The 23,183-nt window shown below is 37.9% G+C and overlaps 1 protein-coding gene across 1 annotated transcript in view; it reads right to left on the bottom strand.

The window, feature by feature from the left end:
- The window catches only part of CHST9 (carbohydrate sulfotransferase 9), a 277,877-nt gene extending 257,021 nt beyond the window's left edge, over window positions 1-20,856 (bottom strand). The window contains exon 1 of the mRNA XM_077135734.1: window positions 20,738-20,856. The gene's annotated coding sequence lies outside the window, so the exon portion shown is untranslated. The remainder of the gene's footprint in view (window positions 1-20,737) is intronic.
- Between the last annotated feature and the right edge of the window lie 2,327 nt (window positions 20,857-23,183).

Below are 23,183 nucleotides of genomic sequence, written 5' to 3'. Positions count from 1 at the left end.
TGGAATGTCTTTCTGGGCTCATCACAAAGCGGCCACTAAACCTCTGAAACTAATTTTCTCCTGGTCCTACTGATTTCTGAACACTCCGTGCCCATCAGTATGTCTATTTGTTTTTGCTCTTCACTCCAGTTGTCATGGAATTTTCTTCCTTTCTGACTCTCAACCTTGCAAATGGACAGCTCAAGACCAATGCCCCCTTAAAACCTTCTATGCATTACTGTAGCCCACACTGATGGTAACAGCACAACTTAATTCATCATCATATATGTTTTGAGAACCTATTATTTATCAGGCACTGTTTAGGACATGGGGTACAAATGTGAGCAAGGAAAAATCAAGAAGCCAAGTTAAAACAAATTAAAAATATAATTATATACCCAGATACATTCCAGAGTACATTGGGCAGATAATTAAAAAGTATTGGCAAAGTCCCTTGAGGGACTAGAGAAAAAATATAGAACTATTAAACTTTCCCATCTAGGAAATCTCTGGTACTCTCTCAAACATTAGGACTTCCAAGTTAATAGGTCAAGCCTTTGAGGCTTACTATTATGAAACTTATTTCTGTAATGGAGAAGCTAAGCTGATCTATAATTATGACTAAGAATTACCTGGAGAACCTCTTTTGTCGCTCAGATATGGCCTCTCTCTCTCTTGAAACCCAACTCTGCAAGTAAAATCATTGCTCTCCATATTGCATGGGCCATGACATCCATGGGTGAAAGCCACCTTGGCAACATGGAACATGATTCCCAGGGTGAGCCTGGCCCTTACACCATAGGATTGACAATGCCTACCTGACCAAAAGGAGGAAAAAATGTAACAAAATAAGGTATCAATGACCCAGAGATTTCAAATAGAGTTGAGAGACTATTCTGGAAGCTACTCTTATGCAAGCTTCAGCTAGATATGCCAAGCTCCAACCAACAGTATACCTGTAAACTCTAAAGAATACCCATGGCTCTATGTAAGGTTTTATAAAAGTTTCACTCATTAAGTTTATTTTTTAAAAACCTAAAACCTCCTGATGCTTCCTAGGTCACATAAACCCTGAAACCCAGAGTTATCAGTCTCTCCAAGAGCATTAACCAATTGAATTCTCCTACCCTAAAATTTCAACACCCCTTTTCAATATGAAGGAGTTTAAATGGTCATTGCCCAAATATCCCTAAAGATTGGGAGATGGAGCAAAAGAGAAGGAAGAGTTGTAGCAGAGAAGACAGGATTTAACAAATGAGTATGCCTATTAAATAATTATGTAGATATTTCTTTTTAGTCTCCAGTGTCTTAGAGCAGTTAGAAGGAAATACCTAAAATTGTGGAATTGTAACCCATACCATACACTTGTTGAAATGTGCTTTAGCACTTTTTTGCATCTATATTTCACAATAAAATGTTTAAATATATATATATAATTACAAATTGCGCAAGTTCTGGAAGCAAGGGGTGAAGTAGCAAATATTGGGACCAGCAGACTGTCATGCATATTTGTCAGAGAAGATATCTTTGATGAGGTGATGTTTAAACCGAGATCTGAAAGATGGGAAGGATCTAGTCCTGTGCAAAGTTGTGGTGGGGAAGGAAGAGAGTTTTAGGGTGAATAACATGTGAAACCCTCTCCGCAAAAAGGAACTTAGCATATTCTAGGAACTGAAAGAAGACAGTATGGCTAGAGCATATGAATGAAAGGAAAGCTTTTAAGCTGAGCTTGGAGAGATAAGCAGAGGCCTATTGGGGCCTTGGCAATTTGCAAAGGACACTATATAGCCATTGCATAGCTGTAATCAGGAAGGAAGACTGTTTTATGAAGGTCACTCATGTTGCTGTATGAGGAATGGGCTGAGAGATGTAGAAATCAGACCAGGAAGGAGGATGGTGCATTCCCCCCATCCCCCACCCCGTGACACACACACACACACACACACACACACACACACACACACACACACAATGATGGTGACCTGGAACAGGGTGATGGCTGTAGATATGGAAAGAAGTGAAAGAATTTGAAATCAACTTTTGAGATGACACTTACATTGACAGAGAAACTTTGAAGGGTAGAATTAAGGGCCCTTACACCCTTACACCATGTTGACCATGTTGAATTTCAGATATTTTTGAGAAAACCATGAGGTAGTATCAGGTAGGAAGATAAGCAAATCAGGAGCTCTGCGGTAGGCAGAATTGTAAGATGATGCCCAACGACCCTGCCCTTGTATACTCACTCCCCTTTCTTGAGCAGGGGTGAGATCTGTACTTTTTTCCAAATAAGTAGAATAAGAAAAAGGTAAAAGAATTCTGTAGTATTAATATCCCTACTTAATTTTGAGCTAGGAGATTATCTTGGGAGGGCCCTTTTAAAGAGAGTCCAGGCCCTCCCTGAAGTTAGAGATGTTCTATTGGTCTTGAAGAAGCAGAAGGTCATGTTTTGAACTTGGCTGTCTTCACAGCCATGTTGTGAACTGCAGACCACAAGGAATTGAATTCTGGCCACAAGCTGATGGGTTTGGCTGAAGACCCTACACAGTCCGAGCAGAACGCAGCTCAGACAGAAATTAGGCTGAAAGTTCTCCTAAACTGACAAAAGATATCCATTCTCACATTTAGGAAGCCCCATAGCCATGGGCAGGATAAAAGAAAACCATACCAACTTAGATCAAAGTGAAACTGCAGAACATTAAAAACGGAGAGACTATCTCAAAAGAAGCCAAAGAGAAATGACACATTCACAAAAAAGAAATGGCAATTAGACCGATAGCTGACTTCTTGACAGCAGCGCTAACAATGGAATGGAACCATAACACAGGGGAGTAGTATCTGTAAGACACTGAAATACAATGATTGTCCTTCTAGAATTCTAAACCCTGCATAGCTGTCTCTCAAGAACGAGAAGGAAAGAGATAGATGAAGGATTGTGGAGCAAAGAAAATGCTAAATATATTGGCAAACAAATATTGACTATATAAAATAACAGAAGTATCTAATTGGTGGGGATAAAACTAAAGCCTAAAAGTGACGGTAGGAGTGATCAAAATGGAAGCATTCCAAGAGTAGTGTATTAATTGAAAAGGGGACATATGAAATAACCGATAGCTACCAAAAAGTTTAGAAAAGAAAGAAAAATTTAGAAATAAAGAAAAAGCAGAATAGAAACTATAAAATAAGATGGTAGAAAAAGTCACAATGACAAAAGGTAAAATTTACTAGAAATATATTATAAATCTTCACTTGTACATAATTAAGAGAATGGCTTCAAGAATAGTGGGCAAAATGTGACAGAGTTATAAGAAGAAAATTGATAAATCTAACATTAAGTTGGCATATTTTAGCACATTTCTTTCAGCAATTGCTAGAAAATTCAGACAAAATCCGTAAGGGAATAGATGATATGCACAATAGATTAATAAACTTCATGTCATGGACACATCATCTTTCTGCCATCTAAAAATCATATATTCTTGACAAGTTAAAAAAAAAAGTCAAACGTACCAATAGCATGAGTCCACTTTTATAAATATCAAAGGCAGAAAAACAAAACAATTAATTTTGTTTTCAGTATGCAAATAAGAATAACAAAGGAGTTATTGACACAAAATTATCTCCACCAGAAAGAGAATGAGAGGGGGACACAATGAGTGTGGCAGATATGATGCTGTGTCCCCTAAATTCCTCTTTTTCTCCCTCTTAATTCCCAGCTAGTCTACTTATTCTGGCTCCATTACATGTGGTAATGTGGAATGTGGGCAGAAGTACTGTGGACCGCTTCCAGGCTGGCCCCTAAGCACATCCCACAAGATCCCCGATAGTGTCTATTATCCCATCTGCAGGGGGATCAGTGGAGGACGTTGGGGCCCCAGGCGATGGCAGAATTGCTACATGGAAGTAACTTGGGACCTTGAATGACTGCATGGAGCAGAATTTCTCCACTGATCCTCACTGGACCGTGATTTGAATGTGAAATAAACCTCTATTGTATTAAGCCCCTGAGACAATGGGTTGATCACAGCAGTTAATCTGCTCTGACAAATAGAGGTTGCTTCAAAGACACTGGAAATGTCCTATCTCTGAAGTCTGGTGGTGAAACATGGGTGTTTATCTTTTGTTATTCTTTAAACTCTCAATACATATACCTATACTTTGTACATTAAATAAACATTTAATGTGAAAAAAGTACTGAATAGGAAATCTGAAATTTCTGCTAAGAGTGACAAAGTAAAAGGCTTGTTTTTTACTCTGCTCCCTTCCTTTGAAATCTAATGAAAGAATATAAACTTTGAAAAACAGTGAGGAAAAGGAGTCCATTAGCAATGAAACAAGGAAAGAATCACAACGTCAAACCACTATCTGCTAAACATGCCTGTTAAATTCTGTAAAACCTGGATCAAAACGAGAGAAGGATGAAAATTGACAGATACATTATGAAATCTTGAGCTGGATATAGATTTTCCCCAAAATAATATTTATAGTTCCAAAAGGCTGTCCAGCAATCTTTATATTGGAACAGTGGGATCTAGGGTATGACCATGTGTCTTAGTTTCTCGGCTGCTATGACAAATAGCACACAATGTACTGACTTGACCAAGAGGAATTTATCGTCCCAGGATCTTGAGGGCTGAAAAGATTTTTCCCTCCTGGGGTTGGCAGCATTTTGGTGGGCTGGCAATCCTTGAATTTTCTTGGTTTTCCCATCACATGGCAATGTTCCAAGTTCCAGCTGACTTCCTGCCTCCAGCTCCTCCCTGTGGTTTTCTCTATACAAGTTTTTCCATTTTAGGATTAAGACCCATTCTGATTCACTATTCCCCTTTAACTAAAAATAACATCTTCAGAGGTTCTTTTTATAATGGTTCACACCCATAGAAGTGACATTAAGAGATAGAACGTAATTTTTTTCTGGAATACATAATTCAACTTATCACAGTAGGCAATAGGGAAAGTGGCACTTCCTTATTAAAACTGAGAACAACTGGAGATGTGGAGCTGGAGAAAGTCATGCACCCACCTACCTCTTTTATTAGCTATGGAGTGGTCTCTCAGCTGAGGGTGCTGCAGAAGGAACTGCAAGCAAAGCCATTGCTCCTACATCATTACATACCATCCGTGGCTTGCAAGTTTAAACTTGCAGGCAAAGGAACTAATATAGGTCAGAGAGGGTATTCTAGTGGAGACCAGATGGAGTTGCAGACTGCCCCACTGCATGGCCTCTCACCCTCCCTCACACTTCCAAGCTTTCCATGGCATTGGCCCCCTGCAAGAATGCAAAACAATCAGAAAATGGCTTATGGCCTAGAGACACAGGTACCGGGCAGGGTGGAAAAAGAAGGTAAGGATCAAGAAGTAATACACTCAGCGGGAGAGGATGAAGAATAGTAAACATGTGCTCGGGCATGGAAGGATTCAGGAAGTCTAGTCCACATACAATGAACTCCTTGATTGTGAAATCTAGCTCTCCATAAAGTAAATCAAAATGAAGAACTCAGAATTGGAAATAATGGTGAAAGAATGGGTTTTGAGTCTAAATCACTGGAATTAAGAACTTAGAATGACAGAAAATAAGTGTCACAAACATTAATGCTATAATAAAAAATGCAACAAAATTCTAAAATGAGGAAGGATATTGGGAGGGATCTTTATTTCATTTTATTTTTGTTAATCACCAAACAGTAAATTTGAATTTGGGGATGTGTACAGTTTCATGAATTTTAATGAATACAGAGGACACAAAGGGATTGTGACTCTTCTTCAGCATTTTACTAGTAAAATGGGGCAGATGAGGAGACTCCACTAAAGAAAAGATTAAAAAAACAGTGAATCAGTGATTTCAATAGGAGGAGTTCTCAGATAAAAATGAGGTACTTAGGTACTTCTGATATCTTTGATTTTGAGCGTAGTATGTTAAGTTACCTCTGGTGGCAGGTTCCACAGTAATATTTTGCAATTTCTTCTGTGGTTGCAGTGTTTTGTATATATATATATAAACACACACACAAATAGAACAACTGCATTTTCCCTTGTTTGTTTTACTCGTCCTTTCCGAGACTTTCAGTAAAATGACCTATTATACATCATGAATAAAAGAAGGTGTATACTTGGTCCTTGCTTTCTCTGCACAGGAAATTCCAATATACTTATAACATCTAAAATTATTCCCCAAGGCACAATCTTTTACAGGGATTTATTATCAAAAGTTTCAATTTGTGCAATGTCTTATTATCATACGTGCATATTCAATAAACATGGAGTACAAATAGCTTTCAGTTAATAATTACCTACACAAATTGTTCGCATAGCTGTTCTCTTTTAATGCCATATTTTATATGGAAGTCTGCCTTTCCTATTGTTAAAAATCCATAAAAACTTTTAACTTAAGTTATCCATGGTCTTGGGACTTTTAAAGATACATGCAATAAAATACATGTTAACAGTTTAATAAGACAACAGTATTCACTTTCAACCAGGTCTCGTAGGTCTTTAAATTCCCTCAGTAGTAAGAGAGTCCTTTGTCTTACTACTCATAGAAATCTAAGAAGCTTGCGGCCGAAGGAGGTCAGTGGGTATAAAGGCTAAAGGTATCATTACCTTTTTTTTTTGAAGATAATCAAGACTTTTTAAGAACAAGCATCTTCCTCATAAGAACATATTTTTTTTTTTACTACTTTTCCCCTATTAAACAATACCAAACTGATTACTTGCTTACTACAGTTTGAAGATGAATTATAATGTTTTCAGTAAGAAGATCCTATCATTGTAAAATGTAGCCTCAAGTGAATGAGAAATAGATTGGTGAATGGTGGTGTAAACATATGATCAAACACGTGCTGACACAAAAAAGAACGAAGTCGTGAGACATACAACAATGCGCATGAACCTGTGGGGACACATGGTGAGGGGAGAGGAGGAGACATGGACAGAGGGAAGATGGCCATGTGATAGAGGCAGAGATTGGGGTTCTGCTGCCATAACCTGAGGGCCACCCAGGATTGCTGACCACCTGGGAAGCCAGAAACAAAAGGGCAAATGTTTTATGGTCTCATTTAGAAAATACTTATAAGAAAACTGGGACCTAGATTGTAAGCTTTTATAGCAGTCACATTTAGTCTGGAGTGGTAATTGTTATTTCTGGATTTTGAGGGGCTGTTTTATATTTGTATAACCTGGTATTTGAGATAAGAATGAAGCAGATCAGGTCGGGATTAAGATAATTCAGAATATAAGGGTAAGGGAGACATTACCGGTATTTTAGAACTTCACCTACTCTTTGAGACCAAAGGAAGAAAGTTTCATTATGTCCAGAACTTAAGTTTTCTGTAGCATATAATGTAACTTAACTTGTCTGGAGAGATCACAGTATTTCTATGAGTATGACTGCTGAATCATTACATTGATATTTCTGCTGGTCTCCAGTGTCTTGGAGGAGCTGAAAGAAAAAACAAAGAATTGTGGAACTGTGCCCATACCAAATTTTAAAATCTGTTCTATAACTATTTGTTGAAATATACTTGGAAATGTATTGCTTTTTTGTATATATGCTATATTTCACAATTAAATGCCGGTATCAAGCATCTGACTCTTTCGGATTTTGTAGAAACTCAAACCTTTTTGCCTTTGCTATGATTTGTACTAATTTATGAAATGCCATTTGGAACATGAGGGGGAAATAACCACCAGCATCCTCATCTTTCGTGTTAAGGATTGAATTGTGCCCCCCTCCCCAAAAGATATGCTGAAGTTCTAACCCCCAGGACCTGTGAGTGTGACCTTATTTGGGAATAAGGTTGTTGCAAATAGAATCTGTAAACATAGAAGGAGAGCACAGCGGAGTAGGGTAGGCCTTTAATGCAATATGGCCGGTGTCCTCATGAGAAGGGGAGAGGAGGAGACATGGACAGAGGGAAGATGGCCACGTGATAGAGGCAGAGATTGGGGTTCTGCTGCCATAACCTGAGGGCCACCGAGGATTGCTGACCACCTGGGAAGCCAGGAGAGATGCATGGACTTATGGACTCCAGAACTGGGAGGCAATAAATTTCTGTTGTTTTACGCCATCTGTTTGGCAATTTGTTGTAACAACCCTAGCAAATGAAGGCATTTGGTTACAGGACTCTTCAAGAGATAAGATCTAGAAGTTCTTCTTCTGACACATATAAAACGACATCACTTGATTTGCTCCTGCTACATGTACAGAACCTAATGAGTCCTAAACTTTTTTTTTTTTGTGGCATCATGTAAATCATTCCTACAAGGACTTGAGCGGGAATATTACATCAACTCCTTTAATATTAGGGATATTTAAAACATTTATTTTGTGATAGGAAGTTTTTCTGAAGAAATAATTTTTCTTGGTGATTTGCTCACTTAACATTTAAAAATTAGAGTCCATCATTTATATAAAGATACATTTTCAAAAACTTTGCAGATTTTTAAATTTAACTTCATTTGCTGTGTGCCTTACATAGAGCAGGATCTCAATAAATATTTGTTGACTAAATAGAGAGTTTTGGCTTTTTTTTTTGTATTTGGAAACCTACATTATTGGGCTTTAATTATCTGTAAAACATAAGTATTAACAGAGAAAGTATCCCAGTATTGCGTACAGTCTAGAAGCCACTGGAGCTTTGAAGCTCATGAGGGCCCAGCCAGATCTAAGCTGCACAGCTCCCTGCATTCAGATGTGCTGTGGATCTTTTAGTGAAAATTATCAGTACGTTTACATTTTGTGTAAGATTTTTGCAAACATCAAATATTTAGGAAAATACAGGGACAACAAAGAAGAAGAAAAAAAAAACATGTTCTTATAGCTGCCTAATTTCTTCTTAGGAAAACTTCTAATTATATAACTGAAAATGAATAAAATGTCATGTTATTCAGTATTAGCTGATATTATCATATTAGGTATTGCATCCTACTACAGTCTCTAAAATGTATTCTCATAAGGCCAGCTTTTGCTAATGTGTTCAAATATAAATTATAGAATTATTATAGAATACTGAAGGAAGATATTTAGCTACTTTGGGGAGGGCATTTTACTAATTAACTAATTAAGCAACTTTAGAACATGCTAGTTTACTTCAATACAACTGATACTCATCTCATTGATTGGATGCTTAGCTTAGGGTCATAGACTTTTTTTAATGTTTTTTTTTTAATTGTGAAATATAACATAGATTAAAAAAGCAACTGAATTTCCAAGTACATTTTAAGAAGTAGTTATACAATAGATTTTAAAGTTTAGCATGGGGTGGGCTACAGTGGTTCAGTGGCAGAGCCTCCACCTGCCATGCCGGAGACTTGGGTTTGTTTCGCCCATGCAAAAAAAAAAAAAAGTTTAGCGTAGGTTACAGTTCCATGATTTTTTTGCTTTTCCTTCTAGCTGCTCCAAGATACTGCAGACCAAACAGAAATAGCAATATAATGATCGGACAGTCATACTCATTTGTTAAATCCGATCTTCTCAGTTATACTCCTTCTCTTTAAATAACACATGTACATAAAAGCAATACATTTCAAAGTGCATTGCAACAATTAGTTGTAGAACAGATTTCAGAGTTTGGCATGGGTTACAATTCTACAATTTCAGGTTTTATTTCAAGCTGCTAAGGTAGGATCATAGACTTTTCCTTTCATTTTTATTTGAAAAATGTCTAACCTACAGAAAAAATTGTATTAGTATAATAAATGCTATACAATCTTTACCTACATTTGCCAATTATTAACATTTTGCTAAATTTGCTTATGTTTTTCTTTTCCACACCTTTTTTTAAAAAAAAATTTGCTGAGCCATTTGAAAGCAAGTTACAGAGATCATAAGACTTCACCTATACATACTTCTGAATATATCTTCCTCCAAAAGGACATTCTCCTGCATAATCCCAATACGATGATCATGGTCAAGAAATTTAACATGGATGTAATACACTTCTGTGCTCTACAGTCCTAATTCACATTCCTTCAACTGTCCCAATATTATCTTTATTGCTTTTTCTTTACATCCAGAGAAATCTAATCAAGACTGATGCCTTCCATGATTGTATAACTATATAGCTTTTACATTGTGATCATATGATTGTGAACACCTTATGTCTGATGTTCATTTTATCTGGGGTATGGACAGACGAGTAAAAAATAAGGACAAAAAAATAACAGTGGGGGATAAGGGGCAAAAACAATTGGGTAGATTGAAATACTAGGGGTCAATGAGAAGGAGGGGTAAGGGGTATGTGATATATGATTTTTTTTCTTTTTATTTCTTTTTCTGTAGGGATGCAAATGTTCTAAAAATGATCACGGTGATGAATACCCAGCCATGTGATGCTGTTTTGAGCCCTTGATTCTATACTTTGGATGGACTGTGTGTGTGTATAGATATCGCAATAAAAATATTTCTTAAAAAAAGAAAAAAAACAAAAAAAATGCCTTCCATTTAGTTGCCATGTCTCATTGGTTTCTTTAATGCTAAACAATTTCCCAGGTTTCTTCTTCTTCTTAAGCCACTGACATTTTTGAAGCGTTCAGGACAGTTGTATTGAAGAACATCCATCAATTTGGTTTGGCTTGTTTCCTCATGAGTAGATTCAGGTTAGACATTTTAACAGATTTTTTATCCTTCTTAGTGGATCACATCCAAGAGGTACATGGTGTCAGTTTGTCCTACTACTGGAGATAATAAGTTTGATCCCTTGTTTAAGCTTGCTTGCTACTTTCCCCACGTAATTATTCAGTTATCCGTGGGATGAATGAAACTCAGCTGTGCGAACATCCTGTCCCCATCAATAATTCATTCAAGGGTTGATCATCCTTTGATTATTCTTGTAATGAGGGTTTCTAATTCCATTATTTCTTTAATTATTGGCTTGCATTCTTCAATTATACAGAGCTTTTCCTCTACTTAACCCCCAACCTGAACACACACACACGCACACACACACTATGGCCTCATGGATTCTCTTATTTAATATGCTCTGATCCATTGCTCTCAATTCTACTTTTTACATTCAAATTTTACCTCAAATTTGACGGGAGTCCCTTGGAACTGGCTCCTATGTCCTTTTGACATATTCCTATCAATTTTTTTGTAATGCCTTGTTTTCTGGCACAAGATATCCCAGGTTTATCAGTCTCCCTTAAACTAGTGGAAGCACAAAGACTTTAAATAAAAAGTAAGCTAACCAAACTCAATTTAAATGCAGCGTTTTGAATTTAGGCGCAAGTGTTAAAATAGCACCTAGAACATAGAAAGTGTTCACCTATATGGAAGGTCTCTTCCTTAACATTTTTAACTTTAGTTAAAAATTTTTAATTAGAAAAATTTTTTAAATGCCTTTAAAATTTTTAAAGACATGAGCCTTTAATTTATAACCTGACGTTTTATGTTACTCTTTCAATTTCTTATCTTTATTCTTATTTTAATTTTTGCTCTCTTTTATCCCTATTTGGGGGCCATATGGATAGGTAACCTTTAGAGGCTTTTCTTTTTTTTTTTTACCTTCAACATGGTAAAATCCTACATCACTGCTTATTGCCAAAATGTGCACAAAGAGCACAAGCATAAAACTCACATAAAACAGAGACTTTAAAAATTCCTAAAATTATCAAGGGACTGCATATGTCGAAAAGAAATAATATAAAGGGATGCATGGGCTTTATTGACTTTTTTATTTTTCAGTAAGGAATGCAATAGACCAGCCTAACTTTCTAAGTAGATGTAGCAACACCCAAGTCAAGTTGAAATTGTTGATTGGGAAGAGAGATAGAAGATGGAGTGTGATATTTGGGAAGGTCACAAAGTAAAAAGTGGGGCCTGATAGCCTGCAAGATTATACTTACTAATTTTTTCTTTAGAATGTGAGGGTCGGTGTAAGTATGTGATTGTGTGTAGTGTGTGCATCTTCATACGCACGTGTGGGATTAGAGATAGGAATATTTATTCAGTCAACATTCATGCAGCAAATATTACACTTGGCTCTGAGCAGTCACTGCAGTAGCTGCTAAAAAAATAAGGAACATCAAAAATAGGTCTCTATATTATTTAAACATTACATGATAATTAATACACATGCACCTACATTACATAAGGGGATTTGGTTCATTCTAGGGGGGAGAGATGGTTCATTGAAAGAAATTGCATTTGAGTTGAAATCTGAAGTAATCAGCAAGTGTCAACTAGGCAATTTGAAAGACCTAAATTTGCTGGGCTTTAAAAAATCAGGTGCATTGTTTTGATTTTGTCTTAAACAAAGTAATGGTAATTCATTTACGTGATGCATGTAATCAGAAGGATGATGGTTACCATGTTTGCATTTTAAAAAGAGAATCCTATTGAAGGATGGATTTGGAGCAATAATGGAGCCCAGGAGGCCAGTTAGGAAGCTACTAAATTTATCTATTCAAGGGTTGGTGGGAGCTGGGTGATGGCATAAAGCAGACTTGAAATATATTTTGGAAGTAAAAATCAATGACAAGGTGAAGGCTTGGATATGGGACTTGAAGAAAAGGGAAAGTCAAGGATAAAACCCAAATTGGGAGCTGGGGAGCCCTGGAGGTTTGGTTGAGATGTGCAGAGGTCATGAGTTTGATTTTGAAGTTTTGTTTGATGGTTCCCTAAGAAATGCTGAGTATACACCAGCATTTACAGGTGAGGGAGCTTAGAAGAACTTTCTGAGATGCAGTTATGTCTTCCAGAGTGCTCCACATTAAACTTATGCCTATAATTTCAAGTTATTCTTACTGAGTGGTACTTGGTGACCTAAGGTAACCCAAAGTTCTGAGGTACTTGAAGAACAATCGCTAGTACTTGGGAGTTCAGTAATTTCCAAATGTATTTCAATTTTAAATGCTGTTGCCATTCCCTGATACATAAAATCGGGAAAAAAAAATGACTTTGGTAGACATTTTAGCAAGTGGGGTTTATATCAGTTGAAGCAGGTATAGGATTAATATTAAAAGTATTTTCAACTGGTATCACTTGGATTACTGCCACAAATAACTGGTGGACAATATAGCACATCCAGGCAGATGCCAGTCTTGTTGGAGTAACAGAATCTCATTCTCTGATAATAACAATTTCTAATTAAAAACATAGTACACATATTAGAAGGTAAAAGGGTAGTTACTGCTTTTATTTCAAAAACATCACTAACATCTAAGCATTTTTAATACATTGATAAAATTGATCTTTTCAGGGAAAATAAATTATCCTCATTCTAATTTACCATTTGAAGAATGCTGTTGAAAAATCTAATTTATTTAGAGTCCTTTCTACAAAAAATGAGCCTACATTTTAATTTTGAAATTTCTTTTATAAAGTACAAAAACAACATCCTCATTTCATCTGGATCTTCATATACTGCATTTATTTAAAGTCAGATGTCACTCTAGGTTATAGCCCTAATTCCCTCTGTACTAAAAAAGAAAACAGTAGAAATTAATTCCACACTAAGAGGAAGTCTGCTTACTTCTAAAACTAATGGGAAAGTAAGCTAAAATTTGCTTTTCACTTGAATTGGCAGTTATTTTTGGGGGGGGGGATAGTTCCCTTTTCACATTGATCTAGTAGAGGCTTCTGAAATTCCTTTCTCCATGTTAGCTGGGTATATTTTTCTTTTCTTAACTATATTCTGTAATGTTTTTGGTTTCAGTTTAAGGTAGTATTGAAGTACTATCATAACAGGCACAATGAACATAGTGAATAGAATGGGTCATAACTGTTTATTCTGACAAAGAAGGCTTCCTCCTATATAGTAGTGTTAACAGGACAAAGTGGAAAGAGGTCTTTACTTTCACAACACTGGTCTCTATTCCACTTAAGAATAAAAAGTAGAACCACAAACAGCAGATATTCCAGTAAAATTTCACTGCCTATATAGATCTTTGCACTGCTCAAAGGAAAGAAGTTCCTTATTTTTCTTACCATTTCCACAGCTCAACAACCTCAATTTCATCTTCTCTCAATTCCCATTGCACTACTATATCCTTATTAAAAACTGTCACAAAAGCAAGCCAAATAAAGTTAGAGGTCAGTGTGAGGTTGAATGTTGGACCATTCAACTGACTGAGAAGCTTCCAGAGAGAATGAACAATGCACAGCAAAACAATCACAGATCAAATTGTGTTCTGTACAATTGCTGCATCCCTTTGTAGGAAAAGATGCCTCTCTTGATTGGGTAAAACATGCTTTTCTACGAAGAGATTCTTGTGATTGTGTCAAGGAAATTGGTTATTCACAGAAAAAAAAAGATAGAGCATGGCTTTGATCTTGAGTGTTAAGAGTCTGCATTAAAAAGTTTCTTACTTTAAAGAGACTATGATACACAATATTTTAAAAGATATCTATAATGGACTCTGAGTGGCAAATAATCTAAGAAAAAATCTTAAAGTTTATGGAGTTCAAGATGCTTGCTTCAGCTAATACAAAAATGACATTTCATGTTAATTCTTAATTCTCAAGAAAATCTTGTATTGCAGTCTAGTAGACACAACATTAGAAGTAAGAAAACTTTATTTCATTCTCAATTCCCTCCTTGCTTCTAGGATCCTACACCCTCTTGTGTATATGAGTAATTCGTAAAACCTCCATGACGCTCTGGAAGAGATGCTGGTGTGCTCTTTGTATGTCAACGGTGAATAGATAAATATTTCTAAAGCAGACAGACAAACTAAGCGTCTATATCCCCCACCCCACCTATTCCTATAAGCTAGCAAAGGGCACATATATTTAAACAATATAACAACATTCTAATACAACAGCTTATTTGGGTTGGTAAGATATTTTTGGCCTCTGTTATTGGCATACTTCATAGCACTGTGTTTTATGGTGCAACTTCCAATACATGTTCAGTGCAATTGTTTGTTGGTCTACGTGTCAAGGGCATGAAAATGCAACCAAGTATAATACATCCTCTCTTGCATTTCAATGCCTGAGATTGTGTGTACAAGTATATATGTGCACATATAGTGTTCATACGTGTACATAAGATATATACATATATACACATACATGTGTATGTATATAAATGCCTTCATATGGATGCTTTCTTAAGGTTTTCTAGAGAGTTGAATTTAAGCAAGGTTAAGGAGTGGGAGAACTAACCTATTAGCCAACTAGCACATTAGTTTGTCACAATTCATGATTGGGGCAGCCCCACTCGATGAATTTTTCTCAAGTCCCATACAACACGCATATACTCACTGAACTAAACCTATTACAAATATCAACCTATAGAATCTGAAATATAACTGAGCACTTTTATAAGAATTGTCACCAAAAGCCCAGCAATATACAATAAGGTTGTGGTGGTAAGGAAAACTTAAATGGAATAAGAATGTTCGGTTAAAAATCAGAGAATAATTTAATCAGTTCATGTAGTCAGTCTCCCATCTCTAGAATTCATAAGCGATAATATTGATAGAAAATAAACTTAAAAAGACAATTTAATTGGCACTGAGTCAATCACTTTTATTTGGGGAATATTTTATCTGTTATTATAAGTGATATGGTGGGTAATCTGCCTTGAAGTAGAGTTTATATTAGTATCAACACAGAAATGTTCCCAAAAGCAGTTTTGGCATATTGGTGGAAGAAAATTAACAGTATTTGCTCTCATTTGCAAAAGTATCATATTTCACATTTTTCCTACTACAACAATCTACAGTGTGACCTGGCATGTCTTCCCTATGACAACTACCATTATTTCACTCTTTCTCTTATCAGGTACTAGTACGTCCGGTTGGTAATTATTCTAACACTAGTTTGAGTGTACCCTTGGCTCTCTGATGTTCCTGTACTTCTTGTACAGAATGCCTTCCGATGTTTTCTTTCTCTTACACCCAAATGTGTGCATTATAGATACATGCAAGTATCTGACTGCTTTATGATGTGTTCTTGGGAAGTTATCCCTAAGCAATAATATCGTGAAATATACATTATTTTATTACAAGTTACTTTTATTTCATTACTCTTTTAATTAAACACGGATACATTTGGCTACTATAAGGGTTGAGCGCCACAGTCTGATCTCTGCTGACTGTTCAGGACAAGGTGGAAGGCGGGAAACCCGCGGCCTGGTTCACTGCTATGCCCTTTCATTTAATTCCATGACAACAGTACACTCACTGACCTGAGGGTGGCCAGAAACAGCTAACACCCCTAAGTACCCAAACCCCTAAAAGGCAGCTGGGTGATGCTTTGGGAGTTCCATCTGAATTCTAGTCTTTGCTCTGTCACTAACTACCAGTGTGACCTTTAACAATTCACCGTGATCCCTGTGAGTTCCAATTTCCTTAACTGTAAAATGTGAGCACTGGAATAAATTACACTTAATGTCCTTTCCAGCTCTATAAAAATGTATGATTTCGATCCTCAGACTTAGACACTGTTCAGAAGAAACTGATTTCTTTAATAAATGTATATAAAATATGTCCTGTGGGCCTCAATTATATTTCCAACCATAATATCTCTTTTAAAATACTCTCTCTAGTCAAGTCTTTAAAAAAATGCCATGCCCTATAAAAAGGGAAAATGTTTTCTCAAAAATGGAAAAAAAGAGGGGGAGGTGCCCAACACGTCAAGTCAAGAGAACCCCTTCAGTGTGGGATCATGGTTCCTTTTTGAAAGGGGCAGCTTTTATTCTATTACCGTGCTCTCCACTTCTGGAAGTTACAGTTTTACTTTTTGCTGTGAATTCTTGACATACACATGATCTTACCTGCTTTTCTAATGATATATATTAACAGTCCTTCTCCACAGAGGTTTTCTAATTTTTTTCTAATAGTCCAAAGAACCAGTAACTCAACAAAATCCAAATGCAGCTAAACACTGACTATAAATAAGGTGTTGAGCAATAAGTGCTATAGCATGAATCAACTTTTTGTTCATCTGATTTTCCCTCAATGCTTTGGAAACACACAATAGAAACCTGTTAAATTGGCATTCTTGCCAAACCTCAACTATTTTATCTAGCCAGGTCCAAGGTAATGATAGATACTTGAGAGGTTTCCTTTGTTGAAACATATTTTGATTTGGAGCAAAGGTGCAGGGATCAGATGGACCAAAGCTTTCCTTCAAGCAGGCCTCTGGCTGCTTCTCCTTTTGGAAAGACTTGAACATATTTAAGACTTGGGAATGTCACCCACAATACATACACAAGGATATGCTTTAGGAAACTACACTGAAAAATTGTCTTATTAGGATTATAAATTAGTATATTCCTTTTCGGTTTTCAGGAGCAGGCACAACCTTTTTCATTGAACATATTACTCACCTCTTTACATATAAAATGGCTTGAACTGCTCAAATTTTCATTGCAGGAACACGTCTAATTCTTAACACGTATTCATTAAATAGAACAAGTCTTGATTATCTTTCAGTGAATTCTTTTATAAAATCTATTGCAAAGTTTTCACACCAGGTTGGCTTATTTTTGCCACCCAGCTCATTTCTGGGCAGGGTGCCCAGATGTTCTCTTCCCTATAAATCAGTGTTAGTATTTGAGGTATTTAAAAATTAACCTAAAAAATTAACCTAAACAAAAGAAAATAATTGGAAAGACAACTTGGTCACAATAACAATGGAAATCTTTTTCAGCCAAATGGGCAATACATTCCAAAGACAAACACAGATGACTTTTTAAATAACCATGATTTTGGATTATCTTTGTCTCTGTTCCTCTCATTAACATGAATAATTCAGAGTGCTTACTATACACGGTGAAACTGTTTTCCCTCAATAATTCATATTTAGTATACAGAAAAATAAGATGTAACACATTCTTATGTAATTGCCATATTTTCCAAAGCAACTTTACTTTCAGCATTATCTATGGCATGGTTCATTGCTTTCAATGATATCTTGGCAGTAGGTTACGAAAATCTTAAAGCTTTCAAGGCAAGAAGATACCATTAGAGCAGTGGAGCAGGTCATAAGGCAGAGGCCCCACCTTGGCGATTCTTGATATTCTCTTAGCAACTATCATGTGTTTGCAAAGTGTGAGCAAGATTGCCAATACCTTTTTCCTTAAAATACACGAAAGCTCTTGGGACATTTCACCCAGATTTGAATAAAAAAGGTTTCCTTACCATTCTGGCTGCTCTGAAGGAGCAACATATATATTATACTACTTAATTTTGAGTGAATAAAAATTTTGTAACTTTGCTGTTCTAGTTATAGCAAATTTTCTTAAGTGTGAAATCACTTTTGGGGCTGTGGGGATGGGAAGGGGACTCAAAACCTCAAATCTTGCTTTAATGATGACATGTACAAAACTAAAATGTGAATCTATCTGCTGATTATGTATGAACTCATCCAAATTCACAAACACAAATATAAGAAATACTACATAGCTGGACTTTTTATTCTTATCTTATAGTTATGTGGGAAACAATGTATATTTCTTAGAAATATCTAAGATAAGGTTTGGAATATTAGGTAAGATTCGCCTGTTGAATAAGTTCTTCCTGGGAAGATGTGGCATTCTTCTAGAAATCACACTAACTTTTTGAAGTCACGGAGCTGTTTAATATACTGATTTGGAAAACCAGATGCTACCCTTGTGAGCAGGCGGAAAGGGACAAAATGCAGTCAGGATGATCTGCAGTGCACTAATTCTCAGTTTCTCTCTGGTAACAAAAAGGGGGTGGAGGGAAGAAATTCAATTTCACTCCAATTCTCTCACTGGCGTGTAGTACATACCAACCTTGGCCAAAAGGTTTAAAACTTTTTAAATTTCTTCTTTTATTGAATTATTATTATTATTTTAAAAAAGGAGCTTATAGTGTAATAAGTCAAACACAAAGGTTGTTGAACTTGGGTCAAAACTGGATACCGTAACAGTTTTCAGGATTTCACATGAATGTAAAAAATAGGTATGCATGTTTTGAAACCCATGAAAATAAAACAACTGTGCTTTAAGTAAGCGGGAGGGAACAGATGGTTGGTAATGATTTAAAACATTTATGTTTTTGGACTGTCACCAAGCCTCTGTATTAAAAAAATATGGTGTTTAGTCATTACATATCAACATCTATCTGCAAGGTGCTCATTTTCCGAAGGATGCAACTGTAATGAACGAGAGAAAAACCAAACGAGGCAAGAAGAATATTCTTCTCATTTTCTGAAGGCATCAAAATGTGTGCTATTTCCTTTTGACTGTATTCAATCAAAATGTTTCCCTATAGTGAGAGAATTTAAATTTTTCCTCAGGAACTAATCAACTATGAGTGTCCTAGTACTGTATTCTTTTTGAACACCCCGGACAGAACTCTAATTTTGTTCTGTATATTTTATTCGCTTTGATGGAAGCCCTTAAAAATCATTTTTGAGGAAGAGTAGAATCTGGAGTTTCAGGGCACTTGTGTGTCCTTGAAAAACATTGACATTCTCCTTTTCCTCAATTTTGATGACAGGCATATGGTGGTATGATTATGTGCAGTAATTGGCAGGTACCAGGCCACTGAAACAGTAAGACAGATAGATATTACTTATGATCACAATATATTTTGGGGTGTATACATGAGTCTAAAAAGAATCCCATTTCCTTTAAACCCAGTGCAACAGTATAGATACATTTTTGTAGAGATGGATAGATGCAATGTTTGGGGTTAAAGTGAAAAATAAATATATAAACATCGGTAAATAATCTTTATTATAAAAACTGCTGAAGGAGCATCCTATTAAACATCCACCATGTTTTGATTTGGCTCTGATAACATAATGGGGGGGGTCACGAAAGCACACATTCATATGATTTACTTGCTATTCCTTTCAAAAACCGTGGGAACTATTCAGAACAGTTAGCTTGTGGGAGGGAGTTGGGGTGGACCCGCAGGGAGGGGAGGGAGGGAGAGCTGCTGATCAACACTTCGCGCCTGTGAATTTAGTTGAAACTAACTCCTGACAGGCATCAAGCACAGCACCTTTTAGCCTCCTAGCCGAAGCCCACGGATAGGCAGGATGTTCAAATCCCGCAGAGGAGGGAGCGGGGGACGGCTAGAGAGTGCCAGCAGCAGCAACAAAACAAGCTCATAGTTCCTTCTTTCCGCAAACCCCCACCCCCAACCCCGGCCCCAGCCCCTCTCCCACGTCACCCCTCCCAATCCCTCTGCTCAGGGCCTGAATTCTACCTGCTTTGTCACTCCTAACTTCCCTTCCACATCACCCGCAGCCTTGGCAGGAGTCATAGCAAGGTCTTCCAGTTTGGGACTGATGCAAAAAGACGGCACCGGCGCTGAGATGCTCATCTCTCTGCCAAACATGCCGGGAGGACCGGATAAACCCGCCTGGGAAACTCAAGACTGCTCCTTCTGGTGTCCCCCGCCCCAACCTCCGGATGCCCGGAGTGGAGCTGGCCCGGGAACCCCGGGGTCCAGTGTGCCCGCCTGGGTTCGGGAATCCAGCACAGGTAGCTAACAAGTTCTAGCACCCGTCCTTACCTTCCGCTCTTTCAGGGTTTGGTATCTTCTCTTAATCCCTCGCCCCCCCCCCCCCCCCCCCCCCCGTCAATCCCACGTCCAATAAAGTGAGTGGAAGTGGGTTGAAATATGGGGGAGGGGTGCGAGAGGGGGTAGACAGGAAAAGCGAGATGCCTCCCACACCCAACAGCGGTGAAGTACCTGGAAAGGTGAGCATGCACTTCCCCGCCCACCCACACCCCGCTCCTACCTGGGGGTCCAAGAGGCGCCCCGTAATCTCGGCTCCTCCAGCCTCCCCCCCACCCCTCGCCTCCCCTGCCAACCCAAGTGCGGTTACCTGGCGCGCGGCGCGCGGAGGGGAGCCCGGGCGCCTCCAGGTGCTGCTTTTCCCGGAAACGGGTCGCGGCAGGAAACTTGCCGGCGCTCCGGGGCAAACTCTCGTGGACTCCGCCCCGCCGTGCGCGGTTAGGTCCGAGGGAGCCGAGCGCCGGGCCCCGGAGCTGGGGCAGCTGGAAGTCGGGCGCTCACGCGCGCGGGTCCGGCCAGGCTGGGCTGCGGCACCTCCTCCGCGCCCGCCGCCGCCGCCCGCTCCACCTCGCAGCTCCGCCCCCTCTTTCATCTTCCTCGCCGCCCGCCCTCCCGCCCGGCCTTCTCTGCCTTTGTCATTCTCTCTTCCCCTCCTTTTTTCCTTTTACTTTCCGGCCTTACCTAGGCTGCCCAGTCGCCTCCCTTCCCAGCCCCGGGGCTGTCCCGTTGCTCAAGTGCCACCCCTAGCAGTTATCTTTGCTGTCCGTTTCCTAATTCCCCTTCTCCTCTTCCCTCTGTGCTAGCTCTCGGATTCCTTTCCCAGGTTTTCCAAAAACACAGTCCAGAAGATCGAAGCAGTAGCTCACACTGACTTCAAAAGCTGAAGATTTCTTCTGCTTTATCGACGGGAATTGTCGTTTCTTTCTTTTCAATATATTGATTATAATAGATCAGTAAGCTGTGTGTTTTACATATGGGACAAGTGCGGTGGGGAGTTCAGTTGCGGGTACAGCAAGGGCTTCCTAGAAAAGAGCAAAGCGCCATGTGCAGTGCTGGGCTTAGTAGATCTCTCAGGCCGCAGTTTCGAAATTTGTTTGAGGTTGGAGTTTTGTAAGGAGCTTTACAAAGACCAAGACTGGGATATAGTTTCTTTTAATCATGAAGGAAAACAGTTCATCGAGATTTTAAAATTAGTTCCAAACATTATGCTAGCAACAATTTGACCAAACTAGGGCAAATAAAATTAAATGTGCTCTTGATTACTTATTTTGCATTCAGGCGGGTTCCATGAATTAACAAGGAAAAACGAGAGCTTTTTTTGTTTTTGTAGTAACTTAAGTGGTTTAACCCACCTAAATGCAAACCTTAAAAAAATTATACTTTTTTTTAAAAAACTGAAATGTTATCAATCTTCTGTATTTTCAGTAGTGACTTTGAAATAACACCTACTAGTGGCTTTGGAATAACACATCCGGTGGTAGTATTTCAGTGAGAAATACTATTATAGTATTTGTCCAATTCTGGCTTCTTTTAAACAGAGCCTGACTTGTTTTCCTGTCTTAACATTTTACCTTGCACGTTCACTCAGATAGCATCTGTCTGTGCAGTGAAGGTTCCCATTCACCACTGCATCAACACTCTTTTCCTAAACTGGACTTGTAAAGAAGCAAGTTAATGCTCCCTGAGCTGTAGTTAACTGGCACATGCATGGTAGGCAATTGAGGAGTGCTCTTTGAATGAGTTAACCAATTTAAATTAGTCACTTTGTTTTTTTTCCCTCTGTATTCAGTGAACTCTTGAAATTGTGACCATTCATTATATCAGAGCAGGGAGAAAATACAGACAAGCATCACAGACCTGTACCCTGCTTCTTAGCTGCTGTCACCATACAACCTCTGTGGCCTGTGCCTTCTCAAGGTAAAATAAGGGAGTGGAGCAACAATGTCATTTTAACACTATGATTTCTAAAACTTTAACTTTTTTGGAAACTAATGAGGGAACCATAATGGTCAGTTCAACTTCTGATTGAATTTGCTTGAGTGATGTGCAGCTAGACATTGCCAGCCCATTATGGTATTTTTTAGTTTTTAGAAACACTTTATCATAGCAAATCAAACACTGTGATCTGTCTTCTGTTTCTAATCTTCTGTCCAAAATCATTTGAAATATTTTTAATGACTAAGGAAATTGAATTTTGTTAATATCCATGGTTGGTGCATAAGGATCAAAGAAAATGCTTAAAATTTGCGTGCCAGACTTTAATATAAGATGCATTTTCTCATGGCATCCAGTTAGGAGGTATATTGTTAGGTGAAAATAACACCTTTTAATTTTGTAGTTAAACCAATTTAATTTTTACCTAGTAAATTATTCCTAAAACATTGATTCACAGCATGTTTCTAAACTCTCCAGTCTATTAATTTTCTTAGATCGCTGAATTTCTTAAAATGTTAAACTATTGACTGTTTCTGGGCAAGTATGAAGCTTATGGATAAATGACCTTTTAGTGTGTAGGTTAGTAACGATTGTGGTTATAAAAGAAGTTTCTGTACCAAATCTCAAGATACATTCTATGGTGCTGTACCATCCTTTGTAGAAAGAGTTTTGATCCTTCTTAGCTTGATTTGTGGAGCACATATTGCAGATACCATTGGACTAGGCACAACAAAGGCAGCGAAATTTACTGTGAAAATGTAATTAAATATGTAAAGAATGAGCCCAGAGAGTTGCTTATATGAGGTGAAAGACGTGAGTAG

The sequence above is a fragment of the Tamandua tetradactyla genome, chromosome 18 (assembly GCF_023851605.1).
Source record: "Tamandua tetradactyla isolate mTamTet1 chromosome 18, mTamTet1.pri, whole genome shotgun sequence".
Taxonomy (NCBI): Eukaryota; Metazoa; Chordata; class Mammalia; order Pilosa; family Myrmecophagidae; genus Tamandua; species Tamandua tetradactyla.
This window is presented reverse-complemented; position numbering and strand designations above follow the sequence as displayed.